We start from the raw sequence: 19,576 nt of genomic DNA on the forward strand, positions 1-19,576 counted from the left end.
TTTCATCGTCTTAGCAGCATCTGTTGCGGAGCATAAGTTTCTACTTTTTTTTTTTTTTTAAGTTTCTACTTTTGATGCGATTCAATTTATTACTGTTTCCTTTTATGGATTGTGCTTTTGGTGTCAGGTCTAACGTTTTATCCAGCGTAGGTCCTAAAGATTGGCTTTTGTCTTTTTCTCTACAGGTTGTATAATACTATGTTTTATACTTGTCGGTCATCCAGTTTGAATTAATTTTTATATGAGATGTGAGTTTCGGTCAACATGGGTTTTTTTTTTCTTGCTCACGGATGCCCTGTATAGCGATTTTGAAAGCTATGTACCTGCTTCCTCAGCTTAAATCCACCCTGAGTTCAGCAGTAAGGGTACCTGGTGGTTCACAGGCTGCTCAGAGTTCACCACCTCTGGTTCCTAAGATGTAGAGTAAGGGGAGCCCCTTCACTCGAGGATGCAAGGTGAAACTGTTCTGGATGAATGGTACCATTTGTTTCAGCTCAGAAATGTAAATTTTGGGACGCCTGGGTGGCTCAGGGGTTGAGCATCTGCCTTCGGCTCAGGTCGTGACTCCAGGGTCCTAGGATCGAGTCCCACATCGGGCTCCCTGCACGGAGCCTGCTTCTCCCTCTGGCTGTGTCTCTGCTTCTCTCTCTGTGTCTCTCATGAATAAATAAATAAAATCTTTTTTAAAAATACAAAGTGTAATTGTTACACTGGCTTTGACCTCTTGTGACAAGTATTCTAACAATGAAAAGGAAAGCATAGCCAAAAATTAAGTATGACCTTAGGAGCATAAGGATAACAGGCCAAGAACAAAAATCAGTGATGCTATTCTAACAGCATGCTAACGTGATTAGTTACTAGGAAGTGTGTGTGTGTGTGTGTGAGAGAGAGAGAGAGAGAGAGAGAGAGAACAAATCTTAGCTATGACAATGCATTGGCGGCCTAAAAGGCAAACCAGAAAACCCTCCATCATCAGAAAAGAGGCAACCGAAGTCAATGCTCTTTTCAAATGCTTTCTGGCTAAACTGTGGAGTCACCATAACATGGAGTTACCAACAGGACCTAGCTGAAAGTCAGTTTCTGACAACACAGGGCTGATTTCTCCGGAGCCGTGTGCATCAAGGCAGTCCCAGCAAGATTTCCACAGCAGAGTGTAAAGTCAGGCCAAGGGGAAGGCTGAACTGACGCCATCACACCACCTTATGTAAATCTCTGCTAGAGTGCAGAGGAGATCAAAAGGAAGATTTGTCCTTGTTTCTACCTGTTACCAGAATATGTATCTGAAACCCTAAAAATTGCTTTAAACTCTGCTCCCCCTCTCTCCAGCCCTTTATCCTTCCATGAAATTAAATAGCCTCCATTTTCTCGTAAACGCTGTGGTTTCGTAAACGCTGTATGTTTCTATGTGTTCAGTAAAAACTCCTTTTCTACCTCCTTTGTTGGTGTCCTTCTCCCTCTCTCTGATTTTAACGCCAAAGTCGAAAGACCCTGTTTCACCAGTTTTGGATTGAAATCAGTGTCTTGAGGATCCCCTCTCATACTTCCTTTCTTATACTTTATCTTGAAATATGCCGGTGTGACTCTAAATGCAAGGGTGAATTAGTGTTACTTCTAGATAGATTTATTCTGGATAAGTGCTAAGGAGTTTTCAGGATCTCCTGGCCCTGGCCCACCTGGTTTTCGGGATCTCCTGGCCCTGGCCTGCCTGGTTTTCGGGATCTCCTGGCCTGGGCCCACCTGGTTTTCAGGATCTTGGGTGTTGTTTCATACCAGTCATCTATTCCAGATTGAATGATTCTCAACACCTTTTCCCCATGGTTTTGCAAAGAATCTGTGAATTCGTCTATACAAAGTTAGTATATTATATATGAGGATTAATCCTTTGGTACTTGACAGGTCTTGAACCAAATGGAAACCTGAATTATTAAAGCCAGTCATATTCCTTGTGTTATCCTCTGGGGTGATCATTATCCATTACGACCCTTGCTCCCCCTTCCTTCCCCATATAGTTAGAATGCAGGTTTCTCTTCAGTAGTGCCACACAGAGTTCTCCCACACTTTGTTTGACATCATTTGGCTTTTGCAGAATTTAGAAGCCATCTAGTGATCTTAGGGTAGGTCACTCTGGGCTCTTCGTGCGTTCGAACATTAAAAAAAAAAACAAAAACATAGCTTTCAGGATTGGGGGTTAAGGTAGGATATTAAAAATACATTTTCAGTTACTCTAAAGTAGTATTTTGTAGGAGATTTACTTTTCCCCTCTGATAAGGTCTGACAGGGTCTGTAAATAGACACTGAGGGGTAGAGACTCATCAGTAGATTCTGTTTTGTTCACATAAGTCCCTCTTCCCAGGACTTGCTGGCGTCTTCCCACTCCTTCCTGGTTATCAGAGCTGCTGCTGCTGCCACTTGCTCTCCTCTTACCCACCCGCTTCAGAGCCAGTAGCATGCAGCCTGGAGGGGGTGATGCTCTTCTTCCTGCCTCACCCTCCCACCCCAGACTCTGCAGGTTAGCTCGGTCCCCACTTCTCTGAAAACCCCCACTTCCCCTCTTAGCTCCGATCCCCACTCCTCTGACAACCCCCACTTCCATCCCCAGCCTCTACCCTGGCAATTCTTCGTCCTTGAACCTCTGACCCATCAGCAGAACACCTTGTGTTTGGAAACCTATAACCTTGGCCAAGTGTTCTCAATTTCACCCCACATTTCTTGCTGTTGTTAAGTACGGCAAATAATAACCTACTAGCAAAATGGCTTTGAAGAAGGGAGCTTCCCAGCCTGAACCAAGGTGATGAGGTCCAAATGGGACACAGCGACGAGGACCAGAGTTGAAGCAGGTCTGCTTCCTTATCCACACTGATTGGGGTTTGGCTGCTTCTTCAGCCCACTCCAGGCGGCTCTGGAGTCTGGTATTTGAACCCACCGGATAGCCTTTTAAGGAAATATTCCTAGTCGATTGTGTGGCTCTCTCATTCAAACAAAACCAAACCAAGATGCTGTGAAAATTGAGGTAATATATGCAGAATGCTTGGCACTGTGAGTGCTCAGTCACCTCTGACCTTAGCTCTTTTGCTTACCTGTACTTTCATCTTCACCTAAAAGTCTTTATCTTGATATCCCACTCCCATCCCATGAGCTACTCCTGTGGTTCAAATCAGGGAGGCAGGAGTAAGCACAGCAGTCCAGAGTACAAGCACAGTTCCCAAAGGAACAATGTTGTTATGAGCTCAGCTAAGTTCTGGAACTGCCTAAAGTGGAATTACATCATCCCATGGGCTTTGAGAATTCTGAGGCACCCTTTTATTTCAGAGTTGGAGCCCAAGCCCACAAGGTGAAATTCTCAGTGACCCGCCAGCCCCGTGCCAGGCCCCTTTATGTATATTAACTGAGGATTAGAGGCTCACCCTTGGGGTTTGACACCTTCTCACGTGTTGAGTGAGCATGACAGAGACACCGACCCCTCTGCCCTTTGAGTGGCCTGGTGGGACCACGTAGGCTGGTCCCCTATAGCCATGAGTGGCATGTGCAGTGTGAGGATTATCCTCTTCTGTGCAGACTTTCCTGGGAAAAAGGATGGGAGCACTGGCCTAAATGACCTTCAGACCAAGCATCTGACCTATAAACATTTTCATACCCAAATACATTTTGTTATGGAAATTGAGACTCAGAGGAGTTGGATAAACTTTAGTGAGATTTGGCAGCAGGCAGGTGAGGCAGGATTTGAGCCCAGGTCCGTCCTGCTGCCACAGCTTATGCTCTGCAGTGCTGCCCAAGGCAGTGGGGCCGCTCGGCGGCAGAAGGGGGCCTGTAGAACACGGGTTAATTCACATCACTGTGATTGATGTGAGAAGTGCATCCTGCATTCTAAGTGACCTTTTAAAAAACAAACTTGTTTATAGCTTGAGGACATCTCATACTACGTCTCGTCAAGTTTAATGTCAGAGTATCGACCAACTTAGGCAGTAGGAAACCTGCAGTCTGGTTAGCCTATCCGTGCAAGTCAGGGCTTCACAGGGTTGCAGAGATCCATGTTACTCGCTGGGATTGCCTCTTATCGAAGAAGAGTAGTTGCCTATAAATAGAAATGGATGCAGAAATACAGAAAACCCCAGAATGCCCTTTTGGGCGAGTATAGAGTCTAGGATCTAGTGGCAGGTGTCAACTGGGTGGGTCTGGCCGGTTGGTCCGCAGCATTGCTGAGGATACAGGGAGGACTCTGCCTCTCCAGCCCCACAGAGGCTGCCTTTGGACCCTAAGAGAGAGTTGCTGCTTTGTGGTAGGCCTGTGCTCAGAAGGAATATGCCACATGGGTGGGGTGGTGTGATGTGAACTCTCGCCCTTCCTTTAATTAACAGTCTGTAGATTGTTTTTTCCTGCGGGCCAAGGACCATTAGAGAAGAACCTTAGCATGTCTAAGATTTGAGGAAAAACTGTAATGTTACCGGCGGTTGGATTCAAATATTCAGTCATAATGTAGGTTTTAATTGAGCTGATACATGAAAAGCAACTAGAACTGTTTTAAGTGCTGGGTAAATGTTCACTCCATAGTCTCTTAATATTTGGTTAATATTTTATGCTCTCAGGTTCACTATGTCTAGGGATTCTAATAAAAGGTAATGATAATAGCATTTGTTGGCACTTTACAAAGTGCCTTCGCATACATTCTCTCCCTTTATCTTCACAGTGATCATGCGAGGAGATCTAAATGCAGATGACACATCTGTAGTTCGGAGGTTAAATAACTTGCCTCCAGTCACTTAGCCTTTAAATGGACGAGCTGAGCCCCGAAACCCAGTCTCCTTTGTCTGTATCTCTGATTGCTTTTCTTCATTCCATATTATCTCTGTTTAAATTGCATTAAGCACTAATTTTTACTCTTGAGAAGGGGATTAGAACATGTTATTGGCCTCATTATGTGGTAAGTAGGAAAAATTGTACATGGGTTTGGAAAGGACGCCGTGTGAGTTGGTTTTACTGGAGAGCGTATTTGATTTCAAATTCTAAGAACCGTCCTGGAAGACTGTGATTGCCATGAGTGCCTGCAGTGCTCCATAGCACTGCCCAGGGACACTTCTGTGTGTGATCTTCATAGCTCTGGTTCATGTGTTTGCAGTCACTCCCCCCCACCCCCAGATGGGCCGTCTGGAGCCGTGGGACTCTGCATAGGTCACTGCTCCTTCCATGTGCCTTGTTAAACAAAATAGTGGTTGGCATGTAGCAAGTGTTAAATATTTTTTGACCAACTGGAAGACAGTATACAAAGCAGCTTCTTTAATGTAGGATCTAAATGGTTTCTGAGCCTTGATTTTTTCTTTTTTCTTTAATTTATTTGTTTGAGAGAGAGCAAGAGTGTGTGAGAGAGCATGAGCAGAAGAGAGAAAGAGAAGCAGGCTCCCCACTGAGCAGGGAACCCGAACTGGGGCTCGATCCCAGGACCCCAGCATCATGACCTGAGCCAAAGGCAGACGCTTAACCCGCTGAGCCACCAGGCGCCCCAGGTCTTAATTTTTATCACCACAAATTTTTAGTATTCAGCAATTTTATTGTTCTTAAAAAAGACTGAGAATATTTTAAAACCCATTTCCTATAGGAAAGCTGCTTGTGCCTTATTTGGAAATATTACCAATTGCCAATTAAACTCCTAAATGAGCTGTAATGTTCTTTAAGGCTTATGCTTTGTATTTTTTTGATTGAGTTCAGATCAAGCAGAGTTTAAGAGAACACTTACATATTGCCTGTCATTCATTAATGGGGAAAATATCCATGGTCAAGTTGGAGCTGCTCATGTTTTTAGGAAATCATTGACTTTTCTCTACAGATTTTTAAAAAGTCTTATAAACATTTAGACATTAACAGAGAAGCTCATGCTTTTTGCTTTGTTTTTAAGGAACAGGCAAAATGACTTGATTTAATTCCGTGTAGTGTACGGCTTTTCAGTCTATAGGTTACAGCCCACTGGGGCGTCGTGAAATCAATTTAGTGGATAAGAACCAGCACTTTTTCTAATGGAATGGAACAGAATAGATTAGTCTGGACTAAAGCTAGACTGAATGGAAAATACCAGAATATGTTGTAGGTAGTCAGAATAAACAGTATTTCATGAAAATGTTGTTTTAAATGTATACAAGCATGTATGTCTTGAATCACAGTTTAAAATTATTTTTTCCTGGGGGCCATGATAAAAAGAACTCATTGTTCTAGAGGAGTCTTTGGTGGTTGGTATACTGGGAGTGAGGCTGTTTTTCCTCCTGGAACAAAAAATTTCTTTGAAAATTGTTGATCTAATACATGTTAACCAACTGTTCAAAGACAGCTGTACGTGAAGTACCTGTTATATAAATATATTTTCCCCCAGTGCAGTGTAATGGCTCCCTATAAAACCAATCTCGAGGATCACTGACAAGCGTGGGTCTTTCTTCTTGAAATCTCAGGCTGTTCTGGATTGTCCTAGATCTTGGAGTGAGACCTGATGGAGTTGTAACCTAACGAAACTACCAAAGTGGGGAACCATTTTGATGGTGAAGCTTGGGGAACTTTTTTTTGTTTGTGGGCCCCCCATAAGTTTCTCCTCTGGAGAACTACTTATTAGCTGCAGGGACCTGTGTATAGTTTTCTCCAAAATGGGGACAATAACAGTACCTACCTTAAGATATTGTTGGAAGATTGAGTGAATTAAAATATGTATGTAAAATCTTTAAAGTAAGTACCAATGAAAGATAAGCACTAATGGATTTTAATATAAAAGCATGCTGCCTAAATGAGGAATACTGGAACAATTGGGAAAAAAAGAAGAATAAATACAGAGGCATACATTTGGTGCAAATTTTCAGGGAGTTGATATATCCCTTGAAACGTGTCCGTAAACATGCTGTCGTCCCAGCCTTCAGGGAAAGACCCGAGACTCTAGACGCAGGTAAGATCCGAAGCCCTCAAAAAGTAAATGATTTAAGCTGTCTTCCTCCTTTTTTAATGTTGTTGCTGACAGTTGAGGAAGACTTCAACTGAACTGACTTCTGAACTTGTCTGAAACTTGACATTGTTGCAGCCAGAGACACTTTGGCACATGCCCTCGAAGACTTTCATTATTGCTGGTACAGCGACTCTGCAGTGTGAGAAATTGAGTCCTGAACCAGGATAATGCTTTGTGCTCACAGCTCAGGAGCTTCCTTGCTCAGGCCTGGACTCCAGTTGTTGGTGATTTCAGTAGAAAATATTTTCTTTTCCCCCAAAACTTGTATCTGAAAATTCCATCAGTCGTCACCCCTTCTGCCCTCATAAGTCAAACACTAATTGCCTGTCTTCCCACACATCTTCCCGGATTAGTCTTCCTGAGACAAAGTTCAGGTATGTCACTTCTGCATCCCGGAGTCTTCTCTCAAATTTGAGGTTCTGCACAATAGGAATATCATTCCTACCTTTCTGTCTTTATAGCCTATTTGGATTTTTCTGTCCCCGTCTGACACTTTATTTGTATGATGAGCTTTGCTGCCGCTGTCCTCTCTGTGTCTACAGCGATGGCAAACCCATTGGTAACTGTGATTCCATCTCCTTGACACCTTTCCTATTTCATTTCAATCTTAACTTCCTACCCCTAACCACATACACACCTACACAAACACTAGACGTGCCCTCCTCTGCTCTCCTACTCAGAGCACATTGCTACGGCCTCCTCATGCCTTCCCTTCCCTTGGGGCCCTTTGGATGTACCCATAACATTCTCACCTTCTCTGCCTTATTTTTTGTTATGTATTGTTGGTTCTTTCTCATTTTTCTATTTCTCACAAGGGCTGACTTTATGCCCTGCATCTAACGGTCATTCAGGGTGAATGATAACATCTGTTGAACATTTGCTGTGTAACAGAGACACATTTGTGTCCTCATGTAATCTCCTAATTACGCCATGAAGTAGGTCCTGCTATCATCCCAATTAAGATAAAGATGCTGAACTTTATTATAGATGTTGTGGATTTGCCCAAGGTCACATGACTACAGAGTGGCAGATCCAGGACTCAACCTGGGTGTCCCAGACCTCATAGCCGTGTCTCTAGTCAGTATGCCATATTCTTTATTCAACTATGTTGAATTGAATTTTATAGAAATTGATTGGTTATCCAGGCAGGGATCATTGAGACTCAATGATCTAAATGATAAAATGTATCAAAGTACTAAACTGGTATTTTCTGATTGTCAATACCAAATTGTTCTTGGGAAATTTGGAGCAAAGTAGGAATCTCTGGTGCTTCAAGGAAACTTTGAAAGTCTCCACATACCAGCAAAAGTGTCACCAATCTCCTGACCTTTGTCTGTATTTTTAGGGATGTGGCAAGAAGTGCCCTATTATTTCCTCTCTAGATTCACAGTTGGAGGCCCAAACATCTGATATTCTCCTTGCTTGGGCACTTTTATTTTGTAAAGATGCTTGGTGCTTGAGCCATTGGTCATGTGTTCATGAGTTTTTACTTCCTTTTTCCTTCATTCACCATTTCAAATACAGTTTGCATAAGCAAAATGGTTAACATCCCTTTTTTTTTTTTTTCTGTATTCATTTTGTGGAGTATTATGCCAACGAATGTGCACCAGCCCTGCCTACTTTTTCCAGCTTTTTGCTTCTCACACATAAATGAAATTGGAAGTGAAAAGGATAATGGGCCAAGTTTAAGGAAACCAAGTAAGACACGTAGTAGTTTACAGTGTGATTCAGCACCAAATAAGGCAGGTGCTGAATTCATAGAGCATGAATCCAGGTGTCCTGGGGATGAGAAGGGAAGAGGAGTTAGTTGGACCAGGGAAACCGTGGGTCTCCTGCCAAAGCAAGACAGGAGTTAGCTTCTGCTGAGGCAGAAAGTGGTGGAGAGCAAAAAGGAGGCCTTTTCTCAATAGTTCTATACTACTACTGTGTACCTGATTTCACTTGAAGAAGAGTCAAAGATGACTGGAAGGTGGGGCTACCCTGCACTAGAGTGAGAAATGTCACTCGATGATTGTAAGATGAAATTGTTTAGGTGTGACCATAGCATATGAAATAGATATAGAAGAACCATAGAATAAGAATATGGATTACATTCAAATTTTAAAGTGGTATTTATTAGTGTATTTATGGAATACTTGACAGACTAGATGATCAGAATATGATCATGTGAACTTAGGAAGCAGTTAAATTAGAGGCCAGTTATTCATGCTTTAAATATTTTACTCTATTTTTTTTAATTTTATTTATTTATCTGACAGAGAGCACAAGCAGGGGGAGAGGCCCTGCTGAGCAAGGAGTCCCTAGGACTCCATCCCAGGACCCTGAGATCATGACCCGAGCCAAAGGCAGACGCTTAACTAACTGGACCACCCGGGTGCCCCTAAATATTATTTTCTATACTAAACCCCTCCCAAAACCAAATTATATTTCTGAATCACTCTCCAACATTTAAAACATAGTTTACACATACATTTTTAAGATCACATCTGTTGTACAAAGCAGAATAGATGCAAAGTTGATTGATCCTGATTTTGAATTAGGTGGCATGATTTAAATCAAATTACTGTCAAGGATGGTTTGAGCCAGGTCGTTAATCATTTTATTCATTTGTCCTGTGTCTGTGAGACTATGTTATTGTTGATTATGACAACCACGGTGCATGTTCTTCACAATTTAGAGCTAGAAGAGGTTTTGGTTTAGAAATTATATAATACATAATTTAAAGCAGATGAATTTTGATATTTCAGATTAATTTTGTTAGCACAGCAGAAAGCTGAATGGTAATTTGGTTATTTCATTTTCAGAAGGTAATTGAAGCAGATGCTGGTGAGGTCACAGGGGACTGAGTCATATCCATTTCAATGGCTCCATTTTTTTGTTAAAGTCTAAGTGGGGGTGTTTCCTTTTGCTAAATCAACTACTTTTACTAGATAGTGAGAGAAATTTAATTTTTTTTTAACCATAGCCCTGAGCATATATAATTAGGATTTCAGGTTATTTTTCTTTTACAAGAGTAAATGGATTTTTCGGTGTAAAAGCATATAACAGTTTATCTTTTATAAGAATATATGGATTTTTTAAAACATGAAAAGCAGTTAAAAATAAATATCTAATCTTTAAGTGCAATATGTATGTTCATTAACAGGTCAATGAAAACTTAAAATTGTAAAATTAATTGAGTTATAAACCTAATATAAATAATCTTGACTTTCTTCCTGTTAATTTCTAATGCACAAGAAAACCTTTTTCTAAGTTTGAATAAATGACTATTGGTTTTTATATTATCTGATTCAAGTAGATACTTAAAGACATCTCTCAGGTCTTTGACTTACTCAAATGTAAGATTTTAATAGAGTCATATAATGTTTATCCTTGGATTTGAAATAGATTCTTGTGTTAGGGGGAGAAGCTTGTGCATTGCTTCTATCTTAGAAAGACCTTACGTGTCTGCTGTATCTGTTAAGCCCAGAGGGTAGAATGGTGACCACCACAAACGTGGGTCTTAGTCTTACAGAGACTATTTTTCACAAGGACATTCAATAAGGAAATACAAATGCATGTGTCATTAGAAATGGCAGGGTTTGCTATGAGGGGAAATAACAGGATGTTATGAAAGAATTGTAAGGGCAGTATCTGCTTTAGATAGGAGTGATACTCAAGGAAGACCTCTGGAGAATAATATTTAAGCAGATCAGGGTATGGGCAGGATGTGCCATATGATCTGCGTGTTTAGGAGAGGGACTGGGGAGAAAGGAAAGGAGGGGTCTGGTCTAAGTAGAGGAAACACTTAGATTCAAAGACCTTAAGTGGGGCGAAGGCATAGCAGATTACTGGGTCTTCAGGAAGGCCAGTGGGGCTGGACCAGAGTGCTTTAGGGAGGAGGGCAGCACAGAAGGGTGGAGAAGTGGGCTGGGGAAGGTCACGTGGGCATTTGTTGGCCATGTTTGGGAATTTGGATTAAGCAACTAGAGGAATGGAGGTGCCATGAAATGGGGAGACTAGAAAAATAACAGTTTTGAGCGGGAACCTCAAGAATTTAAGCTTGGACGTGTTAATTTTGAGATGCCTGGGCGACATCCCAGTAGAACCACTAAATGTACAGTTGGGTGTATGTGCCTGGAGTGAAAACAGTGTGGTCTGGGCTGAGAGAGAAGTTGAGGACTTGTTGGCTCCAGCCATCAGGGGAATGGATGAGATCATATAGGGAGAGAATGTAACGTGAAAAGAGAACAGAACTTAGGAATGGGGAACAGAATTGAGTAACTCCAGCATTTAGTGGTCTGGCAGGGTGAAATCCAGAAGCGATGGAATCACCGCCGCTGAGAGAAAAGAGCAGGCATTTTAAGAAAGAACGACCAGAGGATTTGGAAGCAGTGAGAGGTAAATTAAGATGAGGACTGAACAGTAGCCAGTAGGTTTGGCCACTTGGAGACCACTGTTGATTGAATAAAAGCCATTTCAGTGCCATCGTGGGAGGAGCCAGTGTAATACAGATGGGAAGTAAGGGAACAGACACAGCTTCTAGGTAATTCTTCTGGGAACTTGGCTGGGAAAGGAAGCCAAAAATTAGGGCCATGGCAGGAGGGAGATGGTGAAGGTCAAGGAAGAGTAAGTTTATAAAGATGGAGAAGGAAGAGAAATAAAGAATGGTTGTTGGTTAACGGAGGACGGGGTCCCCCGGAGAGGCCAGCTTGATGACTGACCTTATATAAAGTTATGGGAACATTCACAAAGCAATAAAGCAGGAGATGAGCCACTTCAGGTTGCCTATACCCTGTCCAGCCGGGGCCTATAATACGCTGCCAAGTTTTACTTGTATATATTGGCGGTTCTCCCCTCTTTTTTGCAGATTGCTCACTGTGTACTAGGAGGCTTACAAAATCAATCTTATTAATCCCTAGAATAAATCCACAAGGTAGATGGTGGTAGTTTCCTCATTTCAATGGGCAAGAGAGCAAGCTTGGCCTGGTTCAGTAACTCCCCAGGTTATATAGCTAGTGCACACTGCATCAGGGTTTCTTCCTGCTGTGTTCAGCTCTTGGGCCCTGATTAGCTACTGCTTCCCTACTGCCTTCCAAAGGTAGTGTAAAAATAGGCAGAATAAATCTATTCTGTCTTAGAAATTTTTAATCGTAATCTGTTCACTTAGAACTTTATAGAAATTTTGTCGTAAAAATTTTTTTAAGCAGCTAGTAATGTGTCCTCTTTATATTATATGACCAGACGTAGCTGGAGAATTCCTAAATGTTTGACTTTTCCCTTACTGATAGGAATTTTAAAAATAAACCCTTAAGTGACCAGATTAAAATATTGGTGTTTGAACATAACTCTTCTATTATAGATGAGCCTTAGTCGTTCATGTGTATTTTAAATGAAGCATGTGCGTCTTGATGCTGCGGCCAGTGACATCTAGATGTGTAGGAACTTGGTGTATGTTCCTGTGTTTGACGAGAACCGCTCCTGCTCCGTAGGAGCCTGCTGTGGTATCCTCTTGTGTGTACAGAAAGCAAGCCATTAGCAATCTTCCTGCATTTTCTTTTCCTTTTTTTTTTTTTTAAGATTTTATTTATTTATTCATGAGAGAGAGAGGCAGAGACCCAGGCAGAGAGAGAAGCAGGCTCCATGCAGGGAGCCCGATGTGGGACTCGATCCCGGGACTCCAGGATGCCGCCCAGGGATCCCCTCTTCCTGCATTTTCAAGTAGACATTGTGTGCACTGGGATGATTATGTCTGCACAGCTCTGATAACAGCTGTTAAATTTCTTTTCCTGCAATCAGAATTCTAACGACTGTCTCCAAGACTTTTTTTTTTTTTTTTTTTTAAGTGCACGGTCTCACAGTGACTTCATTTTATAGGCACAGCATATGAGGAACTCCAGCCCCTCTCGCGCAGTAGGTATGGGATGTAGAGGCACCAGGTAATAAAGTATTTTGTTAATGCTCTGGGAGCCTGGAAGGAGTGGTTGAGAAATTAGAAGGAAAAGATAGCGTTTTCTTTAGTAAGCATCAGACTCGTGTTAGCTTGATGTCTCATTTTTCTTTTTCCACTCAGTCTTCTTGATACAGGCACCGTGTCTAAGTTCAGAAGCATGAAATCTTTTAGGGGAGGGGCTGAGGTCATTGGGGCCACCATGCCACAGACAAAGTCTCTGCTGCATCTGACAAATAGGCCTTTTTGTTTTTCTTTTTCTTTTTTTTTTTTTAAAGAGTTTATTTATTTATTTATGAGAGACATAGAGAGGGGCAGAGACACAGGCAGAGGGAGGAGAAGCAGGCTCCATGCAAGGAGCCCGACGTGGGACTTGATCCCAGGATTTGGGATCAGGCCCTGAGCCAAAGACAGATGCTCAACCACTGAGCCACCCAGGCATCCCGAATAGGCCTTTTTCAACCTGCATTTGAACTTTCCAATTTGAACGTTGGAGTGTTTCAGACCACTCCCCCTCTGCCCCACCCCCCCCCAAGCTACTTATTTCTTACTTGAAAAGCTCATGTCAGTAGAAACTTGTTTTTAAATTTTTAGTTAAAATTTATTTTTTCAGCTTATCCTACTTACTCTTAGTCACTAAAAATCCACATGAAATCCCACTTTCATATATTATCATTGTATGTGTTTGAAGGTAACATCATGTTTTTTTCTGAACCTTCTCTTTTCCATGATAAATACCCTAAGTTTCTAAATCTCTCCATCTAAGACAGTTTTCAGATTCTTCACTACCTCAGTATGGTCTGAATACTGCGTTTATAAGAATATTATGTGTTATCCTTTTATTTTCATTAATACAGCATTATATTTTATTAGTTTGTTGATAACAATTATACAGAGGGGAAGATAATGTGTTTCCTTATGAATTGGAGTTTTGTTTGTTTTCTATCCTTTATTCTAATTTCTCAGGCATATTGAAACCTATTTTTTTTTTTTTTTTTACATCAAAAACATCTGCTGTCCTTCCTCACTTGGGTCAGATTTATAACCTGAACAGCATGCTTTCTATGTCCTTACCCAAGTAATTGATAAAAATGCTGAATGGGAGAACTGTATGCATTATGACACATTAGTACCATCAGTGAATTAAATAATTATCTTTCAGTCTTGCAACGTGCTATAAATCAACTTGCTCTGAGTTAACTAAATTCTCTAGCCCAGCTATTTCCATCTTACTTTTTTAAAAAATGTTTTATTTATTTATTCATGAGAGACACAGAGAGAGAGAGAGGCAGAGACATAGGCAGAGGGAGAAGTAGGCTCCATGCAAGGAGCCTAATACGGGATTCTATCCAGGACCCGGGGGTCATGCCCTGGGCCAAAGGCAGATGCTCAACCATTGAGCCATGCGGGTGCTCTTCCATCTTACTTTTAAGAAGGTAGCATCAGACATTTTCAAGGGCCTCAGTGAAATCTTGATATAGTGTCCCTTGCGACATGCTCATTGAAATGCCCAATCTAGCAGTACTAATAAAAAAGAGAATTATGTTTGTTCGTTTTCCCTCATTTTCATATGAATCCATGGTGGTTCCTAGCAGTCAGTAATTTCTTTTCAAGTAATCACAGATGATTGGTCTAATATCTGTCAGTTTATTTTTCAGGGAGTCATTATCAGGCTGCTCAGTACATTGTTTCTAGAATCTGATTTTTTCTTCTTTTGAAAACCAGAATTTTTTTTTTCCTAATTCCTGTTTTTCTCCATGCTATTTCAGAGATTACTGGTAATGGTTCCACAACTCAGGGAGTTGTTTCTTTCAGGGCTAAAGACTTCGTCCTGGATTTCATTTTCTTAGCCGTGATGCTTCATCCTTTTTAGTCTGTCACTTAGTCTCTTTGGTAGAGCTGCCACGTTAGAGTGGACCAGATCTGCTTTCTCATTCTTATGAGTTAACTTTGCCCAGTGTGCTGTGGGCTGTGGCCCTACTGCTTCTTGCAGGCTCATTCTCTGAACATCCTGAAAATTTCCTTTGCATTGATTTACAACCATCTGCTCATCCTGAGCCTCAGATTTCCATTGTTCTTTTTTTTTTTTTTTTAAGATTTTATTTATTTGAGAGAGAGAAAACGAGCGGTGGGGAGGGGCAGAGAGGGAGAGAGAGAGAAGCAAACTCCCCACTGTGCAGGAAGACCGATGCAGGGCTCAATCCCAGTACCCTGAGATCGTGACTTGAACCAAAGGCAGATGCTTAACCGACTGAGCCACTTAGATGCCCCTCCATTGTTGCTCTTCTAGGTTTCTGTTAAGCTTGTTGCTTTTGTTTGAGCCTCATTTTGCTCCTCTCTGCCATTGTTTGTATATGCCTATTGAAAACTTGAGTTCATCAGGACACATTTGTTTCTTGAGATCCTTTCTGCTTTACTTCCTCAACAGGCTCAACAAAAGGGGTGCAGGGGAGAAGGACATACAGACTTCCAGGTATGGACTGGATAAGTCATGAGAATAAAAGGCACGGCATGGGGAGTGTAGTCAATGATACTGTTAGAGCGTCGTATGATGATAGATGGTAGTAGCTACACTTGTGGTATACACAGCATGACATATGGAGAAGCTGAGTTCCTGTGCTGTACCCCTGAAACTGGCGTAGCACTGTGTGTTAACTCTATGCAAATTAAAAAAAAAACAAAACAACATTTGTAGGAATGTACAGTCTGGTGTAATAACAGGATGCTTATAAAAGAAGCAACAATGGGATAAGTACCGGATAAGGGGACTGCCAAGTGCTTAAGAGTATGGGGCAGGGGAAGTGACTGTCCAGAAGAGCCTGGGCATCATCATAAAAGATTTGGTGATATTGTGCAGTCTTCAGATGTCATGAAGAGAGCATGAAAGAGAGAAGTTTCATATGGAGGGAAGACTGTGTTTGTTTGCAGAGAGGCATGAAAATACGTGGGATTTACATGTGATGGGAACACTTTGAGAGAAATGTTCTTTGAGAGAAGCCAATAGTTTGGGGCACGTCTTTCTCACCATCTGCTGTATACTCCCTTGTCTTCCCTTTGACTTACAGTCATCATCTTCAACTGGAAAGTAAGGGGCAAACATTGTTGAAGACCCAAATCTATAAAATTCCTTCCTAGAACTTCAGTCACTAGAGTGTCATTTCATGTTTCTTCTGTTGGGGATCCATCCCTTGACTATGTGTCTGAACCAGTTACTCTTTCTTGACTGATGGTTTTGATCATTCTTAGGCTCTTCTCTGCCACTTTGTTAATTAGCATGCTAAGTCTAATTCTATCAGGGCAAATTTGGGTTGCTTTTATTGCTCTTGTCAAGAAGCCACCAATACCTTCCTCTTTACTTTTAATTATTAAATGGATCAGCAAAACAATTACTAAATTAATTTTATTACTTCCCAGGCAAGAGAGCACACATCAGTTCGTTGGTTATGCTTACCTGAGGATGAAAGTTTGCACCCTGAATAGGAGGAATGGGTCCATAAGCCCAGAAATGATTGGCTTTAACCAGTCCCATTTTTTATTGATCAGGAAGGATCCTTCATTTACGCCCAATGAGGGTCTAGCACAGCAAAGTTCACCCAAAGTTCATGATTTTTCTCATCAGCTTTGGCTGATAGCCTGCTCAGAATTCACAACCGATTTATAGTGAAACTCAGCACCCAGTGTACTTCCTGGGGAAGTGCTGCTGTGAGTGGGAAGTTCTTTGACAGGACCCGTGAGGGATTGCTGTGATCTCTCAGGTGCCCTTGTTTTTTCTTGCATGGCCTCTGAGGCAGGTCTCACATCCATGGGACACCATCACACTGTTGTGTCCCAGCACCGCATGGTGCCCGAGCTGCCTTCTCCCTGCCCCATGGCCTACCCACCGGAATGCTGTTACTGGTTTCATTTTCTCTCTGGAGCCTCGGAGTGGCTTTCTTTCTTGTATCTTATATAAATTATTTTCCAATTTCTAGAAATTCTGTTTAATGGAACATTTATGTTTTTCAGAACAAGTTTCTGCCCCCCTCTGTGTTAGCAAAGAGTGAAACTGTTGGCTTTAGAAATCTGGTGATTGGTTACTTTGGAGTCATAATTTTAAGTGATCCTTGTAGTTTAATCTCACCGAAGGGAAAATAAGAAATTAAGGGTGGCAGTGGGGGTGGGGGGGTGAGAAACCAGGAACGACGAATGTGCTAATAGTGAAGGTCACATACATACACAAAAAACATTTAGGTGATTAAGCAGACCACTAAAGCTCTTAGAAGAAATTAGTGGGGCTGGTCTTTCATGTCAATCAGGATGGAGGCAGGAGGTTGCTTTGGCTCCCTGCTAACAGATGCAGCCTTAAGGCAAGGCCCAGAACCTTTCCTAATCCTTCCCCAATCACAATCCTGTTCCTCACTTCCTCCTAGAGCTATTATAGGCGGGTCACTAGCTTAAGTTAGTGAGGCCTTCTTGCCTCTGTCTCTTCCTTCCATTTTGTTAGTTCTACAGATTGTTTCCCGTAAGAAATAATAATGGAACTTTAAGAAAAAAAAAATGACAGGTTCAGCTGTGAAGTTGTCACTGGTTTTTAAAAATCAAGACTGCACACAAAACTATTTTTATAGGGAGATCATCAAGACATGATAAAGAATCTTTAAAAATAAGTCGTGATTTGATACACCGTGAGAGAAATATTAAAAGAAACACGTGGGTGGCTTATTTTTGTTTTTGTTTTTAGTAAACGCAAATGTTTGGTTTTAACCATGGAAAGCTCTCATGAAATACTTATCTGTGTGTCTGAAATCATCACGAGGTAAAGCTGAAGTGACTTAGAGATATAAATAATGCTTATTAAATATTGTGGACAAAGTATAGTTAGTCCTTCACACCTGTAAGAAAATTCTAAGAAATTTCATTTAAAATAATAAAAGATTTTGTTCTCTGAATAATCAATCCCCCTATAATTTGGATTGAATCTCTTAGTTGTTCATATGGAATTTAGGGCTAGAAAATATCTTAAAAACTACTTAAGCTGATTTCTTGGTCGGGCTGAGTTACTGAGTGAACAGGAATCAGTGAGTGGCTAACGAAGTCATCGTTTACCCGTTTGTTCAGCAAACGTTATCTTGCTTCTGGTGTGTATCCTGTGCTGAGCACTGAGTCTGTACTGATGTGTAACTAAGACAGACATTGTCTCTTCACTCAAGGCGCCTGTGTTCTATGGGGGAGAACCAGATATTGAACAGCTACGTTGTAGTAGTGATGATTCAATTAGACTATTGCTAAGTGCTGCAAGGAAAAATTAATGGCAGCATAGAGACCTTTGCAGGAGGACCTGCCCAATCCTGGGCATCAGGGAAGGCCTTCACAAGGAAGTAACATTTGACCTGATCTTGGAGGAATTAACCAGGTGAAGGGTGACGGGGTGCCTCTTTGGCAGGGGAAGCAGCACGTATAAAGGCAGAAGGTAAAATCAATAGGAAATAGCATTGGTGGAACATGAAGACTGAGATGGAGCAGGATCCAGGGCCCAGGTTTCTACTTAAACTGCTGAGTGGACAGTGGTTTTCCAGTAAGACGGGAGACACCTTGGGGAAAACAGGTTTGGGGGAGGTAAATGACACGCTGGGTTTGGGTCATCTTGAATTTGGTGTGGAAAGGGCATGTGGAGCAGGGGAAGAGGCGATGGGATACATGGGGAAAACCCAGAGCCAATTCTGAACTGGAAGTATAAGGTTGAGAGGTATCAGTTGAGGAATAAAAATGGAAGCCATGGGTCATGGGTTCTGAGAAGAGAACTGGAAGAGAGTTCCCAACCCTGCCCATCCCTGATCTTCCCCGTCGCTGAGGTACATCTACCCCTTAGCTGAAACCAAAAGTCTGGGCGTTGGTTTTAAGGTCCTTTCCCTCACTTGCCACACCTAGTTCATTAGCAAACCCTGTTGACTTCTCCTCCGAGGACATGACCTTAGTCTGCTCGCTCCATGTCCTTCATCCTCGGTCCCCTAGATTGCTGCTGTTGCCTTCAGCTGGCCCCCACGCTTCTGCTCTTGCCCTTTCCAATCCCATTCTTCACATTGGAGCCAGAGGAGAACTTTTAAAACACAAATCGGATCATCTCCTCCTCTGGATTAAGTCTTCCAGTGGCTTTTCATAGCCCATGAAATAGAGTCTAAATAACTCTTTCCTTGAGTACAAAGCCTGCAAACGTCAGCCCCTGCCAACCTCTCCAATCTGGTCTTATCCGTGTTCACAGGGGCACGGCCTCCTGGCCGCCTGTGGCCTTCGCCCCCAAACACACACACAAGAGGATTGAGATGGAACACAAACACGAGCAGGGGGTGGTGTCAGGGAACCAGAATACATCTGGTGGGTAGCGGTGACTGCAGCTGGAGGGTCACGTGAGATCAGAGTTGGAAACTGGGGCCTCCCAGCCCCTGCTCACTGCGCTGTCCATCCCAGCTGCATCCTCGGGGGCACACGTCCTGTAGCCATGGGCCAGAGCAGCGCCCCTGGGAGGAGTGTGTCATCCTGTGCCACCAAGGAGTTTGGAATTAAAACAGAAAAAAAAAAAAAAAAAAGAATAGAGGACAAAGGAGAAAAAATACAGTTTTTACTGATTGCAGGGCTCACCCATTTTTCACAATTTAAAGTCAATGGTAAGTGATAAGGGTAAGATGATTCAAATAGTGAGA

The 19,576-nt window shown here is 42.1% G+C and overlaps 1 protein-coding gene and 1 long non-coding RNA gene across 4 annotated transcripts in view; one reads left to right on the forward strand and one right to left on the reverse strand.

Annotated features, from left to right (window-relative positions):
* NCOA7 (nuclear receptor coactivator 7) overlaps nt 1-19,576 on the forward strand; it is a 147,063-nt gene that overhangs the window by 27,252 nt on the left and 100,235 nt on the right. The window contains exon 1 of one of the 3 annotated variants that reach the window (XM_077902391.1): nt 11,336-11,350. The exons of the other annotated variants lie outside the window; for them this stretch is intronic. The gene's annotated coding sequence lies outside the window, so the exon portion shown is untranslated. Of the gene's footprint in view, nt 1-11,335; nt 11,351-19,576 lie in introns of those variants that run through there. 3 annotated transcript variants of the gene reach the window in all.
* Nucleotides 1,713-3,193, reverse strand: LOC144286183 (uncharacterized). The gene is made up of 3 exons (XR_013354265.1): nt 3,078-3,193; nt 2,744-2,931; nt 1,713-2,131 (listed from the first exon to the last, which is right to left on the reverse strand). It is a non-coding gene; the product is annotated as an uncharacterized LOC144286183 (long non-coding RNA).

This window comes from Canis aureus, chromosome 1, assembly GCF_053574225.1.
Source record: "Canis aureus isolate CA01 chromosome 1, VMU_Caureus_v.1.0, whole genome shotgun sequence".
Classification (NCBI taxonomy): domain Eukaryota; kingdom Metazoa; phylum Chordata; class Mammalia; order Carnivora; family Canidae; genus Canis; species Canis aureus.